We start from the raw sequence: 23,913 nt of genomic DNA, 5'->3' as shown, positions 1-23,913 counted from the left end.
AGAGAGTGAGCTGAGAGAGCAAGACATTTTTTCGCCTGGCGCTCAGGATAGGTGGCCTTTGCTGTCTCAACCACTAGAGGGCGTCAGGACAGCAGCATTCCAGAGCCGTCATCCAGGCTCTGCAGGTAGCAACTGATACCAATCTGGTCCTGGCTCCTGCCTCCTTAATTCTGCCTTCTATGTCTCCTCCACGAATCTTTCCGGAATGCTACATTCTTTAGTATCCAGGGAGGGGACTCTACGTCCTGAGGCACAATTACCTGTTGTTTGTATTTTAAAGCTAGGCTTATTAATTGTGTAAATAGATTAAACAATATTCCTCTGAAAATTCGAATACTCTCTATACAACTAAAAAAAAATTAAAATTTAAGAATTTAACCAATGTAACATTTTCCAGGCATTTAAATGTTAATTTACAAGCTAACTGATTTTGTCTAAAATCCCAAGTATCCTATATCTGAATCTTTTAAATGCTCCAAATGCCTTTAAAAATAGAAACATATATATTGAATTATTGAAATGATTACAACACTATTATATTTATACTTACACTATTATAAAGTACTTGCATACTTTATTTCTCCTTTCTCACTATACTTACTCTTATGAGTATTCTCATACTCTCCTGAGGATAGAGTATCTTTAAAAGTACATATTTCTGTACCTTTGTTGTGACATAGTAATTATGTCAAACTCAAAAGCAAAAAAAAAAAAAAGGAAAAAATCAGGTAGCTCAGGTTGGAGATGCTGGATTTTGAAACTTCTTACAGACATTCAAAATCTTCCCACGTACTTAAATTTCCAACACTAGTCAATTAAACTTAAAGGCACAAGGTTATGTTTTTGGTACCTACAAGTGGAGTGCTGCTATAACAAATACCTAAAACAGTGCGATTGACTTGGAACTGCTTAGAGGCTGGAAGAATTTTGAGGAACATGATAGAAAAAGCCTAAGTTGCCTTGAACAGACTGTTAGGAAGATTTCAAACCTGGAGGATGCTGCTGCTGAGTGCTCAAAAGGAAGTGAGAAATGTGGTATGGGAAACTGGAGGAAGAGGGTTGCTTGTTAGGGAGTAATAGAAAGCTTAGGAAAACTGTGTCCTGCGGTTCATGTGTGAAGCAGAACAGGTAAGTGATGAACTTGTTTATCCAGCTAAGGTTTCCAGGCAAAATACTGAAGGTGCCACCTGGTTTTTAGTTGTTGCATATAGTAAAATGCTAGAGGAGAAAGATTAAATGAGGGAAGAACTGTTCAACAAAAAGGAACTGGGACTTGATGATTTTGACAATCCTCAGTCTCTCCAAATGGCAAAAGATGTTTAAAGTGAGAAATAAGTTTCTAGCACGTGGCATAGAGATAAACCCTGGCCTAAAAAAAAAAAAAAAAAAAGCCAAGTGGTTATTGTACAAGTGGTTTTGTTAAAACCTTGGAAAGATCCAAGGATCAGAATTGTATTCAGTCCCATGACAGGCCTTCTCTAGAGATGAAGGGTGTGCCTCATACAACTTCTCAAATGATAAGGCCTGTCTAAGTTGTCCCTTAACCATCCCAGCATCTTCACCCTAGGTGAAGGAGTGCCTGTCTCAGAAAACTGAGGATTTGTGTGTAAGGGAAATTGACAGGAGACCCACAAAGTATTTAAGAATTTTTTTTTTTTTTTTTTTTTGCAAAAGCACTGCCAAATTAAGCTGAAAGGGACAGAAAGAGTAAAAACTGAAAGGAGGCAGTTAGGTCTCCAAAATTCTACTGGCAGGGAGCAGGATGATAAACACACTCAATTGCAAATGCTCTGCCTTTCATGAAAAACGTAACATGACTCAGAGGGTAGAAGCAGGAGCTACTGCGGATTATTCCCAGAACTTAGAATCTAATCAAGGAACTAGTAAGAATTTGCAAGGCTGAATTTCAAAATCTCTTTGGATTTTGGATTGGTAACTCCTTTCTACCTTTCATATATTCTCTCCCATTTTAAATAGAAAGTCAATTACTATTTTACTGTGCCTATCCCTCTGCTGTGTGTTGGATGCTTGGGAGTTAGACAGGTTGCCTAGTTTTGTAGTCTGAGCGTAACTATATTCAAAGAGACTCCTCCATACCTGGACTTGATTTAGATGATGAGATTCTAAACTTTGAACAGATGCTATAATGGGATGAGTTTTTTGGGGAAATTGGAAGGGGGTAAATGTCTTTTTCATGTGGTAGATACACAAATCATTGGGGAAGGTAGACTGTGCCAGACCGACTCTAGGGTGGTCCTTACGTTCCACACCAACTGGCTTTAACCTTTGTGTGATCTCTTCCTCTTGAGTGTGAACAGGACCTGTGAAATGCTTCTAACTAGTGGAGCTTGGCAAAGGCAATGGGATATGTGTGATTATGTGCACACGATTATATTACATAAAATTGCATTTCATCTTGCTAGGAGACCTCTCCCCTGCTGTCTTTGAAGGAGTAAGCTGCCTTGTCCTGAGCTTCCATATGCACCACGGAGCTGAAGGCAGCCTCCAAGTGATGGTCAGCAAGAAAATAAGGTCTTCAGTCTGACAAGCTACAAGAAACGGAAATACTCCAGTAGTTCTATGAGCTTGGGACAGGTCTGACTCCAGTCAGACCTTTGAAGTCTATAGACAGGTGAGCAGGGAGGGAAGGTCACAAGCAGGCTGGTGTCTCCGGAACATGAGGCAGAACCCCACAAAGACAGACTGAAGCTCATATTTGTTCTTGTTGTCTTTGAACTTGTAGACAAGGGTGTCCTGCAGAAGCTGGAATCCTTCATCATGTAGCTGAACACCGGGAGTCAGGTCAGCGGAAAGGGAATCCAGAGAAGGGGAGCCATTGCAAGGCCAGCTGCTGCTTCACACCAGTGGGGTGAGTCGGCTCCAAAATTACTTATGCAGGTACTGAAATATAGCATCGTGTAAACTTACCTGATCTTAAATATTTCTCACCTGTTAGCAGTATGGGAGCAATTCTCTTCTACATTTCACCTTAAAATCACAAGTCTCGTTTGCACTTTCAAAAGTTGGCCACGGCTACCCAGTGGAGTGTTGTATTGTTGTATTACATGGTGTGTATCTGTTTATCTGATAACAGAAATTTGGGTTTTCAGTTTTTGAATGTTATGAATAATGCTACTGTACGTGCAAGTCATGGTGTAGACATACGTTCTTACTTCTCTTGGGTAGATTCCTAGGAGTGGAATTGTTAGGTTGTGTGGTAGATGTATGTCCAACATTTAAAGAAACTGTCGAACTGTTTTCCACTGTGGTTGAACTATTTCATATTCTTATCAACAATGTGTGAAGATTCCAGTTCTTCCACAGCCTCACAAACATTTGGCGTTGTCTCTGTTTTACATCCTCACTGTTTCAGTAAGTAGATAGTAGAATCTCATTGTAGTTTTTATTTGCATTTCCCTATGGGCATCTTTCCACAAGCCTGTTAGACGTCTGTGCACCACCTTTAGTGAAGCATCCAGTTGTCCCCAGGTGTAACTCACTCATTTGTTGACTTTTCTCCCTTCCCTATTTCCCTCACTTCTGTTTCCTAAGATAACTCCCCCCACCAAATTATCTGCACAAGACTTATCTCAGGGTGTGTTTTCAGAGCAACCTAAGGCAGGCATCGTATCTGGTCCCTTGACAAATTGAGGTCTGTCCATGGAATAGCCATCGGGAGAGTTAGGGGCTAGCAATGACATGATATAAAAACAATGAAAATAGCTGAGGAAACTGGAGAAAAGAAAACTTACAGAAATAATGATAGTCATTTTTAAATACCTGGAAAACATTCATGTAGAAGAGGGTCAGGGGAGACAGGAGCATTAATTGGAGGTTATATATCAGATGTTATGCAGTGTGCTGAGGCCTGTATTATCTTATTCCACCTTAAAGCAATCCAGGGAGGCAGTTACTATCTTTATCTTTCAGATGAGTAAACTGCGGTACAGAGAGTTGAAGGAATTTTCTTAAGGCCCAAAGTTAACAAGTATTTTAACTAAAATTCAAAGCCACACCTACTTTGCCCCAGCTTGCGTCTTCTTGGTGTCCTGTGCCTATTGCACTCATGGGTGAGACTGGGACCAACAGGCAGACATTCTGAGTCTGCACAATTGTCTTTATATGAATGCAGGGCTTGACAGAGATTGTTTAGATGTCCGCTGATGCTATTTTCTCTTTCTGGATGGAGGAACATTTCATGTTCCAGCTTCCTGTGCAATTAGATTGGGGCCATGTGCCAGAGTTCTGGCAAATGGGGATGTGCAGATGTGAGGCACCTGATATTTTCTTTCTCTCCCACTTTCTTTTTTGCCTCTTGGCCAGCTGGAAGCAGAGAAGCCAGTAGAGGACCCTGGGAAGGTCCTGGGAAAAGGCAGAGGCACCAGAGAGAAGGTGCAGGGGGGGAATAGAGAGATCACCTGGCGTGTTCACCACACTGGGCTGGGACATGAGCAACAGATGAACATACATTTGATTAAGCTGCTGAGATTTAGGAATTGTTATACAACTGACATTCCCTAAGAAACCCTGAACTTCCTGTCTCAGAAAGCACGCAAGCAGGGATCAAATGTTCAGTTGCCAAGGGTGTTGTAAAAGAGATTTCTGGGACAATGGACCAGATGACCTATAAAAATGATAGTTAATGTTTATTGAGCTATTATGGATCAGGCTTGTATGTGCATTCTTTCATTTAAAGTCTACAGTGTAGTTTATCACGCTCATTTTATGCATGAGGAAAGCAAGGCACAGAGAGGTTAGGTTACTTGCCCAAGGTCACACAGCAGGTAAGAGGTAGAACCAGACACCTTTCTTACTGCTTCCAGGTACCTCACTGTCAATCACTACTCCCATTCATGTCTAAAGCTGAAGTTATCATTTAAAGGCTTGGAGACTAGCTCAGTTTTGTCCATGCAGGAATTTTTTTCTTTGATTTTCTTTTAAGACTTCAGACTGTATGTGACAATAAAAAGATTTCACACAGAAATTCTGTTTTCCAGGGCCTCTTGAAAGTCAGAAGATCTGACAAAACTGGCTTGCAGGCCATGACGGCAATAGGCAGGTGGGGCTGAGGACAGTTTATTCCCCTTTAGGTGGGGAATACACTTGTCTCCTCACTTAGGTTATTATCAAGCTCCAGGAGCTTTTGGTTTAGTGAACCCTGGAAGGTCCCATCTAAAGCTACATTCTCCCCAATCACAGGAACTCAGCAAGTGTCCACAATGAAGGAATAAAAGCAGAACCCAGATTCTCTCAGCCGCTCCTCTCCTTCCAGCTCTCTCTCCTGTGATTGGGAATCAGTGACTCTGAGTCCCTCAGTGGTAACACAGAAGACTAATAACTTCCCTCTGGTTCCAAGCAGCCAGGACCCAGGTGAAGGCACCAGCAAATGCTGTGCCTGACGTGGGCTCATGTTGACATCTTCTCCCAACTGAAAATGCTCACTTCTTTGTAACTAGTGTTTGCTCTGAAGAACCAGCCAGAGCTGGGGCTCAATGGCCAGGCAGGTTGTCTGGTTCTGTCTCAGATTAGGTTGCGCACAATGGACCCTTTGTACAGTCTGTAGAGCATGGCGTGGAGAGGCAGGCATGCTTGCTCACAGCTTCGGAGACTCTCTCATAACAGCGCTCAGGATGGACAGGCACGATTTAATCCTCCTGGTGCAGAGCAGCCGCAGACTGCTAGACTTCTGTGTGGCTCCCTAAGCCTTGCACTTGGGGAGGTTTTCTCCCAGGCCGTTAGCCAAGCTCACTTGGAGGAGTGCGGGGCTGGGGCATGGCCGGATCAGCAGCCCTGACGCACACAGCATAAGCTCCAGACTGGCTGATCGCCTTAGCGGGGCCCAGGCCACCGCTCCCCACCGCCACCCTGTCCTCCCAGCCCACACCTGGGACGGTGCTGCCCGTCCCCGGAGGGCTGGTGACCTGGCATCAGGGAGGAGAAGCGGAACACAAGGACTCTTGCTGGAGGAAACCTCCTGCTTGTTGGCCTGGTGGTAGAAGGGGGTTTCCCCATAGGCTCTGACTTCTGAGGCCCCTATTGTGTGGCAAAGTGGATTGCTTAAGGCAGCTGTTCTGGATCTGAGGTCACCCCCCACCCCCAAGGGGGCATTTGCTAAGCCTGGACGCACTTTTGATGTTAGTGCATTCCCCCCATGGAAACATGGGGGCAGGGAGAGCTGCTGTTTTCTCATGGACCCATCTTACAGCGCACAAGAGAGCCCCACCACAAAGAATTCCCCATCCCCAAATGTCCAAAGTGCCAGGGCTGAGAAAGCTTGCCTCAAAGCCTGAGAGCTTTTATTCCTTTTTTTAAGCTTCAAAATTATAAAAAGCAATTTATTGCTTTGCAATCAGAAAAAATAAGTTATTTTAAATATAGATGAATATGTTGGACTTCTCAAGTATCACCTTCTTCCACTATTTATAATAGTGTTGGCATATAGAAGATACTCAATACCTATGTGTGCAATGAATGAAGGATTGCTTTACTAGTATCCTTTAAATTGTTTATAAGTGGTTAGTTCTTTCACTGAAGCAATATACTCTTTTAGGAAAAGGGAGGGAGGGAGGTATTGGACCGCTTGTTCATTCATTCATTCATTTTCTGCTTCTGGCTTTTGCATATGGGCCCCTGACACCCACGGCACGTTTTTAAGTAAAATGTTGTCAATTTACTAATAAGGCTGGCCTCTCTCTTTCGTCAATCCTAGCACTGTTATTTGGGTGGATTTGATTTCATGAACTTCTGGTCCATTGTAGGAGAACCAGATTTGGTATTGATATGGATTATAGCTGTAATGCTGTGTTTTTTGTTTTTTTAACCAAGAAAGAAACATTTTATAATTGAAAAGTTGAATTGTTACTTGTAATCCCTGAGTCAAAAAATCTCAAATTTAAGGATTTTATATATTGGTCAAAATGAGAGGCCAGGTGGAAGCTGGATTTACCTCTGGCACTCCTTGGCACCCGCCAAAATCGCTGATGGCTATGCAGCTCTGAGGACTTTGCTTCTCCCGCACGGCTGATGGTTTCTTTATGCCATTGTCACCACCCGAAGCTCTATCAGATACCGTGTACTTGTCTTACTGTCTGCTTCCTCTTCCAGGTGTGAGTCCTCTGAGAGCAAGGACCTTCTTGCTTATTCACTGCTCTGCCTTGAATGGCGCCTGGCACCTTGGGGGCATGTCATGAGTGTTTGTTGAATGAATAAGTGGCAGAGCAGAGGGGCCCAGAGACTGAATGGCCTCCCTAAGGTCTCACTGAGCCCAGTCGGGAGACTCAGCCGTATAAACAGGTCCAGGCCCTCTCCTTTGGCTTGCCCCAGCTCCCCCAGCAAATACCCCATGGGGGAGAGATGCTAGGCAAGCTCCTCTAACACGGCAGAGTTGCCCACAGAGTCTTAGGGGCACAGGGGTGTGGGATGGCATCCTCATCTCCTACCTTGGAGGGGCCCCTGGAGGGGGATCTTAGGACATGACACTTGGGGTGACCTACGTGCTTGGCCTGGGCCCGAGGAATTTCTTCAGATGCAGGACCTTCAGCCTAAAACGGGGAAGGTCCCAGTTAAGCCGGGGTGCGTGGCCAGCCTGTGTGACAACGACATGCAGGAAAGCCTGTGGCGCCCTGCAGTGGCTGCTACCTCCAGGAGATGCTTTTCAGGGTCAGGGAGTTGTGGACTCAGAGGTCGAAGGAAGAGACCCTAGTGACCACTGATTCCAGAAGTTGCAGACTCATCAGTCAGCCCGAAAGCGTGAGAAATGGGGATGATTGCAAATTGGGAAATATCTGCCCTTTGTGAAAGGAGGTGGCGGCACGCAACTTGAGGGGAATGTTGACCTGTGGGAATGAGAGCCCATTGAGCCAGCTGGGCTTATTTTTTAAAGAAAACCCTGAAATGTGTGTTGGTGTGTGTGAGAGGTAAAGAAATACACTGATTTTTAAACACTGGAGATTGCTTTAATTGAAGTGTGAATGTTAGGCAGTGTAACAGAGTGTAACTGCAGGCCAGGTCCAGCTCAGAGGCTGCTGACTGGGGGCTGCTGATAGCCTGCTGTTTCAGTCTACATAGAGGGAAACTGAGGCACAGAGTATAATGAATGCACAGCCAGGAGTGTAGGATCCGGGCCCTGAGCAGAGAACTTCATTTTAAAGGATCACTTTCTAGAAACCCTCCTACACTGTCAGTGGGAATGTACACGGGTGCCACCAGTATGGAAAACAGTGTGGAGAGTCCTGAAAAAATGAAAAATAGAGTTCCCATATGACCCAGCATCCCTGGGCATATATCTGGTCAGAGCGCTAACTCAAAAAGATACGGGCAGCCTTATGTTCATAGCAGCACTGTTCACCATAGCCAACACATAGAAGCAACAGAATGTGTATTGATAGATGGATAGGTAAGGAAGATGCGGTCTGTATATACAAGGGAATACTATTCATCCATAAGAAAGGCTGAAATGATGCCGTTTGCAGCAACATGGATGAACTTAGAGATTATCGTAATAACTGAAGTCAGTCAAACAGAGAAAGATATCCTATGATATCACTTATATGTGCAATCTAAACTGTGACACAGGTGAACTTATTTCTGAAACAGAAACATACTCACAGACACAGAGGACAGATTCAGGGTTGCCAAGGCAGTGGAAGGTGGGGGCGGTGACAGGACTCTGGGGAAGGGATGGAGTAGGAGTTTGGGACCAACAGATTCAAACTACTATATACAGACTGGATAACAGCAAGGTCCTCCTGGATAGCACAGAGAACTATATTCAATAACCTATGATAAACCATGATGGAAAAGAACATAGAAAAGAATGTGTGTGTATACATATATATATATATGTATGTATATATGAATCTTTGCTATACAGAAGTTCACACAGCATTGTAAATCACATGTGCTTTAATTAAAAAACCATTTTCTATAAAGATTAGTTAATTTGGCAAGAGAGGAGGGATATTGTAAAGAAAAAATTAATTGAGCACCTACTAGGTTTCAGACAATTGGTGATTTCACTGTATAAAGGCACACTCAGCTTTTGCAACCCTTTGAGCAAGTTACTTAATCTCTCTGTGCCTGTTTCCTTGTGTAAAGTGCAAATAATAGTAGGCAAGTCCTGAAGTTTTGGTACAGATGAAAGACTCATGTGAAATGTTTGAAACCGATAGCCTATGTTGGCTCTCAGTGCTGTTGAGGTTGGTGTTATCCTCATCCTTATTGTACATGTGAAGAAATTGATTTCTGAGAGGTTATTTAAGTTGCCCATGATTGTCCAGCAATAAATTAGAACCAAGAATTGGACCCTGATTGTCTGGGTCCAATTATAATTACATTGTCTGACTATAATTTCTCTACTTCCCTAGTTGTACAACTAGGCTGGTGTTATAAATTCAAGATAAGAAAAACAAAAACAGCCCATTTTTCTCCTTGGTAATCATTGTACAGACAGTCAAGGTCGAAAGTTAAGTTCTGTGGTATTTCCCTACACTTTCAGCTGGGTATCATCTGTGATGATAGAAGAGAAAATGTTACACAGATATTAAAAATGGTGGATAATAAAATAATTTCTCCTTGGGCATTCATTATGCAATTTGGGGGCAGCTAATTTATCTTCCTAATTATGTTTTACTTAAGCTGATTTTAAAATTAGTCTGTTTACCCTGGGCTCGTACTGATTAACAGCAGGGAGAGATGGGCTAGGAACATCTTGGGTGGTAGAGGAAGGATATCTGGAGAATTGGATAAACTTCCTGGATAATTTTCATGGAGCTATGGGTAGGTAAAAGGCTGATGTGTTGATGGTGCTCTGACTATAGATAATCATCGGGATTTGTTGTCGGAGTATTGAAATATAAGGCTGTGACTCAGAGTCGCAGCCTGAGAGTTGAATGGACTCAGAGTTGAATGGACCCCGAGCTCCTCCTTGCTTAGTCTTTAGTGCTGAGAGTTCAGACAGTCAACATAGGTAAATCAAGCAAGGAGATGGAAAAGGAGGGCTAGCTGGAGGTAACTCCAGGAATCTCCTTGCAACAGGTGTCCAACAAAGATACAGGGCCTATTATGTTCTGTGACTTATGCCAGGAGCGCAGACCGCCACGATGAATAAGGCCATTGTCTCACGCTGTGGAATTCCACAGGCTATTCAAGAAAACAGACTTGTAAACACACACCACAGCCCAGTGGGATCCGGGTTATAAAGAAGATAGGGTCAGAGTGGAACAGAGAAGAGACAGTGACAGTCTGCCTCCTCAGGAAGAGGAACCTTCCATCTCTCTCTCACTTCCGCTCCCTTATGTTGGCGGCGGGAGCGGGAACCTCTGCAGGCTCCGCGTCCGCTGACTTCCGGCTAGTCCAGCCAATGGGAGGCCAGGGCGCCAGGGAAGGGTGCAGAGAGAACCAAGTCAGGGTGTTTCTCCTCCTTTTTCCACAGCGTGTGAGTCTGTACCGTGACTCCGCCTCCTGCTGGACAGGCCCGCCAGGGTACAGCTTCCTCAAGGGGCTCACGGCCCCTGGGCCCTGGTTACCTCCTCCCGTTGCCCCTCCGGCTCCGAAACGGTGGCGGCTTCTTGCGGATGGTGAGCTCCCTGCTCCCCGGTTGGCGACTCGGGGTTTTCCATCACCTGCTTCGAAACCAATCCCCTGCACGTAATTCACGCCATGTCAATGAAGAGAGTCATTTCTGTATTTCAAGGTGGGCTCTAGTGGATGTAGAGAGCTGCCAGGGGAGCTGATGCTCGAACTGGCTTTGAAAGGGGAAGAAGAAATTTGCTAGGTAAAGATCCAGAATGTCCTAGATACAGTAGGAAACGGAAACACTTGTCCAGAGGGACAGGCCACCCTCTCGGGGGGGAGCCACTGAAGATCTTCAGAAAGAGCTTAAAGTATGTAGGTATTTTAGAAAGCTCTCCTGGCTAATTCTGCTTAGTACAGGTTGCTAAAGAAAATAGCAGGGTGGGCATGCAGTCTGTTTAGAGGCAAACAATTCAGACTAGAAGCCCTTGAGGCTTGACTTATGAGTGTGATAGCTAGAGATGGGGAGGAAAGGACACACCCTAGATGTGAAGTGAAGAGAAAGTTGCGGACACGACACAAAGTCGTGTTCGACTCTCTGCACCCTAGATATTACACTCTTAATTAACTCCAAGAAAAGAAACTTCTTATTTTCCTGGCACATAATAGGTGCCCAATAAATATTTGTTGAATGAATTAATACAACAATAACATCTCTCTCCATTTGGATGTTATGAAGGATGCTCATATAAACAATGAGGACCAGTTATTGTGTGGACACATTTTCATTCCTTTTGGTTATATACCTAGGAGTGAAGTTTCTGGGTCATATGGTAATTCTGTGTTTAACTGTTTGAGGAACTGCCTGACTGTTTTCCAAAGTGGCTACACCATTTTACATTCCCACCAGTAGTGTATGGATTCTGATTCCTCTGTGTCCTCACCAACATTTGATATTATCTGATTTTTTTTTTTTTTGTTATAATCACTTGAGGGGTAGGAAGTAGTAAGTCACTGTGATTTTGATTTGTGTGGCCCTATGATTAATGATAGTGAGTCTCTTTCTGTGGGCTTATTGGCCGTTCATGTGTCTTTGGAGAAATGTCTATTCAGGTCCTTTGCCGATTTTAAAAACCTCAGTTGCGCCCTTCCTTTCCCACATTTCTTTCCTTCCACCAGAACCCGAGGTGCTGTGATGACACTGGGTTGACAGGGCAGGGATGGAAGTGCAGATGTAGAGAATGGACCTGTGGACACAGCGGGGGAAGGAGAGAGTGGAGTGACTGAGAGTCGCACTGACGTCTACACACCACCGAGTGTAGCATCGGGAGCTGGTGGGCAGCTGCCGTATCACACAGCGCACTCAGCCCCTGCTCTGCGAGGACCTCGAGGGCAAGATGATGGGGGTGGGAGGGGAGGGAGGTTCAGGAGGGAGGGGACAGGTGTATACTTATGGCCGATTCCTGCGGTTGTATGTCAGAAACTAACACACCATTGTAAAGCAATTCTCCTCCAATTAAAAATAAATTGAAAAAATATTGGGTTGGCCCAAAGGTTCATTCGGGTTTTTCTGTAAGATGTCATGGAAAAACCCGGACGAACCTTTTGGCCAAGCCAATATTTGACCTGTCCTGTGGAGCCTGTTACAGCAGAAGGCAGAGTCTCTAGATCTGTGCTTGCTCTGTGGAGGACAGCTTGGGGTTCACAGCACTCTAGACCAGCTCTCTTTCTATTTACTGAATGTCCTTCCCCATTAGGATCTTTCAATTAGCAGGTGTTTACTAAGCACTGACACACGAATAGGTGGTGTTTACCCAGCACTTACCAGGCCCCGTACTCAACACTTGCCATGCATTTGTCTCAGCCCTCGTTACAGCCCAGGGAGGTGGTGGCACTTTTGTCCTCATTTTATCAGTAAAGAAGACACACAGGGGCTGAGCGAGCTGCTGCAGTCACGCAGCTAGTAAGTGACAGAGCTGGAATTCGTACCCGGGTATCTGACTCTGCAGCCCTGGGTCTGAGCCACTAGGCAGTGCTGCCTAGCGCTGTGTGCGGTGTTATTTTCTTTATATTCTTTGGGGTTGTAAAGAAAGCTGGCGGGAGGAAGATGTGAATACCCAGAGAGTCAACTTTAAGGCTAAAAATATAAAGTAATTCAAGGCAACAAAAGGAAATCTGCCATAAGCCAGAATGTGATTATCATCTGGTAGGGATAATGAGAGGGGTCATCCCAGACTAGGGGAATCAAGGGAGGAGGCTTAAGGAGGAAGCTAGGATTTGACCTGTGGTTTTCCTGCTGGTGAAGGGGACATGCTGAATTCCTTTGAAACAATGTAAGAACAACTTGGAGAACACTTGTGGGCTGATGCAAATTGCAGCAGGGATTTAAGGAGCTATTAGTATGGACTGTAGAAAGACATCTGGGTGGTCCTCTAGCTCTGAGATTCTGTGACTGGAGCCTGGAATGAATGGCCAATGGGTGGAATCACCTTTACTAACTTCTCTGCTGGACAGCCCTAGCAGACTCATTTCATATGTGTTCCTATTTTTAGGTTGACATAGGCCTTTTCTGGGACTGCAGCTTTTCCTTTAGGAGTTTCCTATGTTTTATTTCACACATCACCTGTGATCACAGCAGCAAAGGCAGATCCCGCTACAGCTGAGAAGGAGGCACCATCCCTCCCGGTCCATCCTCAGGATGATGGAAAGGCAAGCATCACCTGAGACTTGAGCTGACTCTGTGATGGCTTGGTCATTCCGTAACTCAGGAAAGTGGCCCCAGCAGGAGGAAACTGAGTGTCTGAGAAGGCGGCAAGAGAAAGCTTGCTTGTCCCCTGAAGTAAAATCTGTTAGCGTTTTAGTCTGTTATTCTTTCTCTTGGGGAAGTCCTTACCTACTCCATTTGGTCTAAGTGGGACTCAATCATATGTACTGTGTCCTCTACCACAGAGGCGAGGATATAACCTAGCTGGTCAGTCAGACGACCCAGCTGGCCGCCTGGCTGGTGACAGGGATGCCTCTTGTTCTCCAGTCATCACGAATCTGCATGCCCACCTGTAGTCCTGTTGTCAAGACATCCTCTTGTAGCAAAAGGACCTTGGTTATACACTGACAGCTTTTCTCCTGGGAAGAAGAGATCTGAAAATGTCTTTTTCTCCCAGTCCTCACCAAACATAAGTAATTTTAAAAAATCAGTTTGAGAAAGATAAATTATATTGTTTTTCTAATTTATATTTCTTTGATTTATAAAAGATTTTTTTTTTTAGTCATTTTTTTCCCCCCACTTTTTTCCCTTTGGCTGCACTGTGCAGCATGCAGGATCTTAGTTCCCTGACCAGGGATCAAACCCATGGCCCCTGCAATGGAAGCGCAAGTCTTAACCACTGGACCACCAGGGAAGTCTCTTTCCCCACTCCCCCCGATTTTTTTTTAATTGAAGTATAGTTGATTTACAATATCATGTAAGTTTCAGGTGTATAGCACAATGATTTGTTATATACATATGTGTACACACACACACAAACACACACACACTTTTATGTATATATACTTTTTCAGATTCTTTTTCCTGATAGGTTATAACATAATATTGAGCATAGTTCCCTCTGCCATATAGTAGGTCCTTGTTGGTTATGTATTTTATACACAGTAGCATGTGTATGTTAAGTCCAGCCTCCTAAATTATCCTCCCCACCCACCTTTTGCCTTTGGTAACCACAAGTGTGTTTTTTGTGTCTGTGAGTCTCTTTCTGTTTTGGAAATAGCAAAACATTCGTGTCATTTTTTTTTTTAGCTTCTACACATAAATGTATCATTTGACACTTGTCTTTCTCCATCTGACTTGCTTCACTTAGTCTGATAATCGCATCCATGTTGCGCAAATGGCACGATTTCATTGTTTGATGGCTGAGTAACATTCCCGCGTGTGTGCTTGTGATCACATCTCACGTTGCCCATTCATCTGCCAGTGGACACCCAGGTTGCTCCCATGTCTTATCTTGGCTGCTGTAATAGAGCTGCTGTGGACATTGGGGTACATGTGTCTCTTCAAATTAGAGTTTCTGTTTTATATTTCTGTGATTTATAAAGCATTGGAGTCATTTTCATGTTTACTGGCCGTTTACATTCCTTCTTTTACAAGTCTTTAGGATGCTCTTCCAATTTTCCATTGGTAAGTTCATTTTTTTCTTACTGATTGGTAAAAGTTCTCTGTATATTAGGATGTCACAAATTTGTCTGCCTTAGACATGGCAGATATCCTCACAGTCTGTTATTTTCTTTGATGCTTATGATGAAACTTTTTCAATGTAATCGTGATATAATTTATATACAGTAAAATGCATCCACTTTAAGTGTACAACTCAGTAAGCTGTGATAAATATATATACTCTTGTAGCCATGACCACAGTCAAGATACAGAACATTTCTGCCACCCCCCAGAATTCCCTTGTGCCATTTTACATGGATGTGATTTCCATCATTTTGGATTAGTGTTTCCTATTCTAGAACTTCACATACATGGAATCATACAGTATATACCTTTCTTCACAGAGCATAGTGTTTTTGAGATTCATGATGTTGTGTTCTCAAAGTAAATAACTGAAAATATGAAAAGCAAGTAATAGATTGTGAGAAAATATTTAATATGTGTATCTGACAAACAACTGGTATCACGGATGCTTTTAACATACAAATTTTTTTTTTTAGTTTTTACAAAGTAAAATATATCAGTCTTTCTTAATTCTGATGCCTTTGGTGTCATTCTTAGGACAATGCTATTTTCCCCCAAATTATTCATCTATAATTCATTTATAATTTTGGCATTTTTATTAAATCTAAATTGAAAGCATTAAAATCTTTAATCTACCTAAATTACTTTTAAAAAATGTTAGCAAATTATGCCAATACCCTTTGTTGATATTTCATTCTCTCCCTCCTGATTTAAAATGCTTTGTTTTCTAAATATTAAAATAGTTTAGACACTTCAGTCAATTCTGATCCTTTTATTCTGTTTTTCAGCCTTGGGAACAGCTGAAAACTCTTAGCAGTGCTAATCTTTTTCTGTTTCTTTTTAACCTATGAATACTGTCTCCTTTCTTTCTCTCCCCCATGACCCCCTTTCTTTTCTCTCTTTTTCATCCTTTTCCCCAATGATATGTCAAATTATAATTAAGCTATCCACTTTTCCCCACCAAATCATCTTAATGTTATTTTGGGTTTAGTGAAAACTTGCTTTCTTTTCTCCCTCCCAATTTTATTGAGGAATAATTGGCACACATAATTGTATATGTTTCGAGTGTACAATGTGATGATTTGATATATATCGATATTGTGGAATGATCACTAAGACCTAGATAATTAACATGTTTATCACCTGTGAGGATATTCTTGATTTTAATATGGAGATCATGTTTACTTGGTTAGAGTAAGGCAGAAATAGGTATTAAAGTTAATAGGAAGCCACCTCATTACTAACCAATAATTCAGTGGCCCTGATCTTACCAACAGGTAGAGAGAAAATGAGCCAGTTTTTTAAACTACAGAGGTCTAATTTGTAAATTGCCTTTTCAGGATAGAAGTGTGTAGGTAGGCCCAAAAGAATTATTAACCATTCACAATAGTTCTTAGTAGTAATTGACTTATTTGCACAAAGAATTGATTCCCTTATTTGCTTTAACCAGACCTATGGACTAAAATATACTTGACTTCAAATAAAGAAGACAGGTTAAAAGGGAGCATTAATCTTACTCATGGGAAAGTTACATGAAAATGATTCCTATGTTACTTCTGAAGCTAGCCATTTACCATTGATTTTACCCATGAGGCAAGCATGTAAATAAACACCAAGAGAAGGAACAAACAGGATACCCACTAAACTCAGTTTTGTAATAAAAAGAGGGTCAGAGATAAAATTATGAAGCCCCTAAACAGACACAGAAACTTAGGAAGAGAGGGGCTTGGAGAAATGGCTTGTGTGGCAACCCCTCCGCCCTTGGTGTAATGTTTCTCTCGTATTTCTTTTGTTTTGGGGGAGATTTTGGCTTAGTTTATTTAAGGATAGGATTCTTGTGTTCACATGGCTCCATCGAAGTAGTGCACAAGAACACTTTGCAAAGGTTGGTGTGCTTTATAAATTTAAGGTGCTGTGATTGTGCTTCTGAAAGTATATGGAAAACTGAAGAAAGGTTGTTATCTGCTGAAAACTGTTGACAGTGAGACTTTACAAAAAAAATCATCATTTCCCCTTGAATAATCACTACTAACAGTTTGGTACAAATTTTTCCAGTCATAGTTTATACAAACAAAAACTCTCACTTACAAGGATATAATAAGGAGTTTCTTTTCCCTAGTTCTTTGGGCCTGGCCCAAGGACTGGCTAAGCAGCTGTTTTGCAAAAGCTGGCCTCTCTGCTTCCCTGCTTCAGAGGCTCTGCCTAGTTGGCCAGCAAATTAATAAGGCTTGATGTCCTCTAGTCTTTGAGTCAGGAATTAATAAACCATGGTCTCATATACATGTGGATGGCATGTGAACGCACACGTGAGGAACTCCATACTCCGTGTCAGGAGCGGAACTTCTGTACCAGCTCTGGCTTGGCCCAGGGATCCTGCGGCTTTGTGGTCTTCTTCTTTGGACTCTGGTGTCCTCTGTTAAGGACACTGAAGGTGAGCGTCTAATCTCACTTTCTGGTAAATAAATGATCACAGTGGCCAGGATGAACCTCTCAATAGTTCAGTGCCGTGAAATTGGGTAGAGAGCTCACAGGCGAGTCCTTGGAGGAGGAAGAGAGAGGGGATAGCCCATGGGGGCTTCCGTGGTTGACAGGTAAAATAATTGGCGTGTCATGCTCCCTACCTTTGTAAGGTGGACATTTTCAAAACCAGCTGCCATGGAGGGACCTGCTCCCAGCTCTTTCACAAGCTGGCGAGGTGGGCATTGCTCAGTCTGACAGTGTCTATATGTGGACTTGTTTTGTTCATAATCAGGACAGTCATGTGTGTTGTGCGTCTCCCAGTGTCCTTGTAAAAGCTGTAATAGTAAATGTAACAGGGCTTTGTAAAGTGCAGAACACGTAATATTCTTCTAAGGATGATGTTCTTTGACCCACTCACTCGGGGGCAGAGGGAAAATTAACTCTCTTGAAATCCAGAGGTCAGAGTTACAGGTTTCCTTGTACTTGCTCAGTCCTTCACCTAGCAATTCCAGTATGTGTCTGCCAAAAATAACATTCAGAGTGGAAAACTGAGGAGAACCACTCATCCGCCAGCTCTGAAGTCAACTTGTGGGACCAAATGCACCGAGGTGGTATGTGCAGTAACCTTGTTTCTAAAACCCTCCCCTGCTGCTGCTTCTCCCTCTCATGCTTCAGACCCCCACCCCATCCCTGGGCCCACATATATGCCTTCCCCAGGACTGAGCTGGAGCTTCCAGAATCACCCCAAGCAGAATGGATTGGTTGCGAGAGCGGGGCTTGAGGATGGGGACAGGCGCCGGTGTCTCTGTAGTCGGGGGAGGACAAAGCAGGATGATGGGAGAGCGTAGGAAGTTATCCCAGCAGAGTGGCTTTGGGAAGGCTCGGGAGAGCTTCAGGGACGCCCTGCAGACCTCTCCCCACATCTGTGCTGTTGGGTACCAGCTCTCCTGGCTGACCGCGGGTCTGGCTCCTGAGCCCCAGGGAGGGCAGATAGTGGGATGCCCATGAACTGGTGTGATGGAAGAAGAGGCAATAAGGACAGCCCTGATTCACACTGTTTACCAAATTCTCTGGTATAAGTACTCCTACCCACTGTGGCTGAGTTCAAGCTACCAGTGTGACGTCATTGGACACAGAGTTGGGAAAAGATGTGCAATTACCCACCAGATGTAGTATCCGTGCCATAGAGACTCATTAGACATAAATAACGTCAAGTGCATGGACGAGAGTATCATGAAGTAACTAGGAAGTGATGAGATTTAAGTATTGATTACCATTATTTTGGGCTTCCCTGGTGGCTCAGATGGTAAAGCATCTGCCTGCAATGCGGGAGACCAGGGTTCGATCCCTGGGTTGGAAAGATCCCCTGGAGAAGGAAATGGCAACCCCCTCTAGTATTCTTGCTTGGAGAATCCCATGGACAGAGGAGCCTGGTGGGCTACAGGCCATGGGGTAGCAAAGAGTTGGACACGACTGAGTGACCTAACACTACCCTTATTCTTAATATGTTTTATTTAATTGTATGCCTACGTAATAGAACTTTTAATAATGACTGTTTAACAACTATCTGGCAAAAATTCCTGAAATTTTGACACTGGGTTCTTATGAGCCAGGACAAGCTAGGTCCAAAGGAGGAGAACAGAATGCTGAGTGTTAGTGGAACACCCAACCTCTTTGCAGAATACAAGGCTCCTGCCTTCTACTTCATCCCCTTCTCTGGCAGGGCCAGAGCTCAAATGTGGGTCTGAAGCCAGCAACTCGCATCCTTAACTATCACAACAACAAAGAACAAAAACAAAAAAGAACCCCAACCTTTAACCAGCTGGTATAAAATCTACATCTCACCTCAAGGTTAACCCATGTGTATCTAGCAGAGAGCAGGTGTGGGAGGGAAGGGTTACTGGAAGGTCGAGCTTTGAGATGTAAGGTGGATGAGAGCTTCGATGGTGTCAAAACAGACAAGGACTCTCACAGAAGGTTCTGGAAGCCAGGAGTGGGATTTGGAATGGATACATAGACTGGGGAGAGGAAGCAGGGGGATGACGGGAGGAAGCCGACACCTTGCCTGCACAGTTCTGCCCTAGGCTGGTTCTGGCACACTTAAAATTTTTTTTTATTTAATTAGGCTGCACTATTCTTCGTTATGGCATGCGGGTTCTAGTTCCCTGACTAGGGATTGAACTCTAGCCCCCTGCATTGGGAGCAAGGAGTCTTAGCCACTGGACCACCAAAGAAGGCCCCTTGCATGCTTTTTTGAAGAACCACATCCCCTCGTGAGATTCTTATGGTAAATAAGAATTCTTATTTAGAATTAGAAGAAGAATTAGAAAATTCTTCTTCTATGGTCTCAGAATCATGGCTTCTGAAAATAGGTCTCCCAGAATTCAGGCCACAGAGCCATCCTCGGCAGCCATAAGGAGACATAAAATGAGATGCGCCTGAGCCCTGCATCCTACCATGTACTGCCCCGCTGAGAGCGCGTGGAGAGGAAAATGACCAGTTGCCATTTCAGCCCATTATCAGTCTAATCTACTTCTTGAGTGGGAGCAGAGTTAGAAATCTGGATCTAAAAATAACATTGTGATCTGTCCTGGAATCATCACACCTATCTGCAGCCAGGCTGTCTGAGTGTGTGTGTGTGTGCCTGCACGCGTGTGTGCACATAGGGTGGGGTGAGAGAAAGAACACCACTGTGCATGTACACACAGTAGTGATCTTCTTTCCTGTTTTATGATTGCTGCCTGCCCACCCTGGGCTTCCCTGATGGCTCAGTTGGTAAAGAATCTGCCTGCAATGCAGGAGACCCGGGTTCTGTTCCTGGGTCTGGAAGATTTGCTGGAACAGGGATAGGCTACCCACTCCAGTATTCTTGGGCTTCTCTTGTGGCTCAGCTGGTAAAGAATCCACCTGCAGTGCAGAAGACCTGGGTTCGATCCCTCGTTTGGGAAGATCCCCTGGAGAAGGGAAAGGCTACCCACTCCAGTATTCTGGCCTGGAGAATTCCATGGACTGTATAGTCCACGGGGTTGCAAAGAGTCGGACACGACTGAGCGGCTTTGACTTTCACCCTGGAGAGTGGGGAGGAGGGAGGCAGGACCTAGCACCTTCCATGGGTTATCCACACAGTGCTCACCACCCTCTGAGGCAGGCACAGTCGAGCAGCCAGGAACAGGTAGAACTTTTTTTTAATGACCGCCTGCAGTGGAAGTGTGGAGCCCTAACCACTGGACCACCGGGGAATTCCCAGAACTGTGTTAACGTCTCTATTAGACACCAAGGCCACTCTGTTTGCCCCCTGACTTTGCTGCTGCTAATCACATCCTTCACAGGTGAGACCAGAGAGACCCAGAGCTGGGTCCTGCTCGTCTCAGGACACCCGGGGCCAGAAGGGTCCCCCGCACAGAGGAGGTTCTGCCGATTCACGCTGAGTGTGTAGTGATTTCAGAGCAAAGACTTAACATCTCGGTGTTTGACCCAGAGAAAGTGAATTGGGAAGAGTCTCCATAATTATCCTAGATTCATTGGCACCCTCTAAGAGTCAAGAGCGAAAACCAGAAAACGGCAGGTACTAATCCTTGCACCTGTGTTAATAGGTATGGGTTTATTCATAAGCGTGGGTCTACTTGTCATCATTCCTCAGTATGCTTTGAAGTCAGATGCCCTTCGATGACAGAGGTGTGTTAGATTGCACACCAGACCACATCTGTTTTTGGCTTTGGGGTACAGGGATATTTAATATGTTGAAAAAACTCTAATAGAGGAATGGCTAGATTTACAAAGATAGAACTTGGTGGGAAAGAATGTTTCTATTGCAGAATTCTTTACCATGGGGTTCCTTTAGATCATTGCAGTCCATCATATGCTTAAAATATGAATCCATATCCCCACGCTGAGCTGCACACCACTTTTCAGGGCACATTTGAATTAAGGGAGCTACAGAGACCACCGTCTAATCTACACCAGCCCCGCCCCCGTGGCTCTCCCCGCCTGACCTCACCCTTCCCTACTCCGGGAAGTGCAATGTTCCCTCAGTCGATGCCCAGGAAATCTTGTGAAGGGACAGGCTGGCTGCCCCCGAGAAGGGAAATTAGAGAGGAAGAAAATAGACTGGGGGAAGCTGAGGGGAGGTGTGGAAGGAATTGTGACATCTGCCAAGAATGCCACCGCATCCCGGAAACCCCCAGCACAGGAAGTGAAGCTGGATTTGGGGGACCTCAGTCTCCTGAGGGACCACTCTGATGCTGTCCCTGCAGAATCAGAGCCCCTGCCTGTTTACACCAGCCAGTCTCCGCCACCCAACCGGGTAAACCGAGCTGCGTGTTTGATGACGAGGAAGTGGAGTGGAATGTGAGAGGCCTCATTCTTGACGTCAGGCTTGCCTTTCATTTTATTTATACCTGTGACATTGTGACACGGGATCTAATTTTCCATTGTATTTTTTTCCCTCTGTTTGGACACAAATGATGACAAGTGAATTTGTGTCTGGGTCTGGAAAACAATATTTTCAGTTGCTCTGAAGCCAGGGTCCCTCCAGGATTAGGTGCCTGCCTCTGCCCACCTGCCTGGTCCTCCCTTGAACTGGCCGACTGGCCATGGCAAAGGGCAGAAGGGATCGTGCTTCTGCAGAGCGCAGACCCCCAAGAAGTCAGAGCTGGAGGCATCCGGTTGCCCACTCCTCATGGGCGGCAGGCTGTTCCTTCCTGGCACGGATGCTGGAGGGAGGCCAGGGAGCAGTGAGGCCGCATGGCAGCCTTGGCACAGGGCCCCGGCCGCTGTCTGGGCATGAATCTGGGCCCTGGCACCAGAAGTGTGGTTCCAGCCCCCTGATCCAGAACTGCCTGTACTGGGACCACTCATGTTCTGGTGGGTCCCACTTCTTCTGTGGCTTAGGGGCAAGGCAGGGTCAGGAGCAGAGACGGAGCTGGAAGGAATGGCAGGAGAGTTAGGGCTCGTGGGCTGGGGCAAAGGTGAGTTATGGCCCCATGTGCTGTAGTGGCCTTTTGAGGTGTGTCTGGGATGGAGAAGAGAGTGGCTTGTGTGTCCAGGAGGTGAACAGAGCGGGTGACACCCCAACTCCTTGCTTGAGGCTGGGGACCTCAGCCCTGCAGATAGCCTCCTCCCACTCCCTGCCGTGGCCTCCATGCAGACAGCATCTGTACCACCGCCCGCTTCGTGCCCTGAGCTGAGAACTCCGCTCAGGTCCCTGCGGACCCCTCACTGTTTCAGTAGGGCCTCCTGTAGCCAGCTCTTCAACAATGTTTCTCAGTCTCTGACCCCAGAGAAATTGCAACTTCCTTGTTCTCAGTTCAGAAGATGTTTGTTATTCAGGATTCTGATGCAGACGTCTGATAAGAGAGGCCTCAGACCTTCCGAGCTAGTAAACCAACAGAGTCTGAGAATTTAAAATCAGAGAAGTCCAAGGACAGACACACCCTGAGAGGTGGCAGGGCGCCAGCTGCTGTCACTGACATCTTCCAAGGTATTTAGAAATGGGTTTTCACAACATTTACTTTCCATATCTTGTTTGTTTTGCTTTCGAAACGAAGGTTTCCATAATTGGATCTGTGTTTGATTGAATCTCCTGTAGTCTCTACGCTTGACTTGGTGTTGCCCACTATATATTGGGTTGGTCAAAAAGTTTGTTCAGGTTTTTCATAAGAGGTTACAGAAAAACCCTAATGAACTTTTGGGCCAACCCAATGCTTCTGTGTTACTTCTCTCTGTCAATTTAGGTAAAAGTGGCACAGAGTAAACTGTTGTCCAGAAATACAGTGTGGGAAGCCGGAGAGAAGACCTCCAAAACTGTGCTGGCATCTCACTGCCCACCGACCCGCAGGGCAGGCATTGCTTGGGACAGAAGGGGCTGTCTTCATGTGCAGCAGCTCGAGGCCAGGCCTTTAGAATCCCATCCACACCAGCCCACCTGAGACCCGGTTCTGAAAGGCTGCATCTGTCAAAACACCTCTCAAAGGCTTCCCATGGGTGAGGTATCAAGTGGCTCCTTCTTGGTGCTGCAGTGGACACAGGGGCCAAGGGCGAGGAGGTATGAACGAGATAAGGTCCACGTCCACCAGCCAAAAAATAGAAGGGACCCAAGGCTGCGGGAAACATGTCTCCCCAGTGGGTGTAAGTATGGTGGTGAGGATGGACTGAGTAGACTCCATGAGCTCAGGTTGTCAGTGGACGAGCTCTAGGTTCCTATTGGGCTACTGGTGTCACTTAGACATCTGCTTCCCAAGGCTCTTTGGAGGGTTGTTTGGGACAAGTGCATGAAATTTGTAGCCAGACAGTCCAGGGTTCAGGCACTTCTTGACGAGTTCTGTGATCTCTGGAAGGTACTTTAAGTCTGTCAGTCTCAGTTTCCACATCCATAAAAGGGAGCTACAGACGCTGTCACTTAGGATTACTGTGGGGCTTGAATATTCGAAAGACAAGCATGTCCCCAGAATTGATCGCCTTCTCTGCTCAGACTCGGGATGGAAGAGCCCACAGAGGGTCTGCTTTTTTTTTTTTTTAAATTGAAGTACAGTTGATTAACAATGTGTTAGTTTCAGGTGTACGGTGAAGTGATTTAGTTGTACATATGTGTATTCTTTTCAGATGATTCTCCGTTATAGGTTATTACAATATAGTTCCCTGTCGTCCTACAGTAGGGCTTTTTTGTTTATCTGTTTTTTATATAGTAGAGTGTATATGTTAATCCCCAACTC

General features: G+C 44.8%; 1 protein-coding gene across 1 annotated transcript in view; it reads left to right on the top strand.

The window, feature by feature from the left end:
* Positions 1 to 2,803: 2,803 nt before the first annotated feature.
* PDE8B (phosphodiesterase 8B) overlaps positions 2,804 to 23,913 on the top strand; it is a 286,162-nt gene continuing 265,052 nt past the window's right edge. The window contains exon 1 of the mRNA XM_061158125.1: positions 2,804 to 2,869. The gene's annotated coding sequence lies outside the window, so the exon portion shown is untranslated. The remainder of the gene's footprint in view (positions 2,870 to 23,913) is intronic.

Source organism: Dama dama, chromosome 12, assembly GCF_033118175.1.
Source record: "Dama dama isolate Ldn47 chromosome 12, ASM3311817v1, whole genome shotgun sequence".
NCBI classification, from domain to species: Eukaryota; Metazoa; Chordata; class Mammalia; order Artiodactyla; family Cervidae; genus Dama; species Dama dama.
The sequence above is the reverse complement of the archived record's forward strand: the minus strand, read 5'-3'. Positions and strand labels throughout refer to the sequence as shown.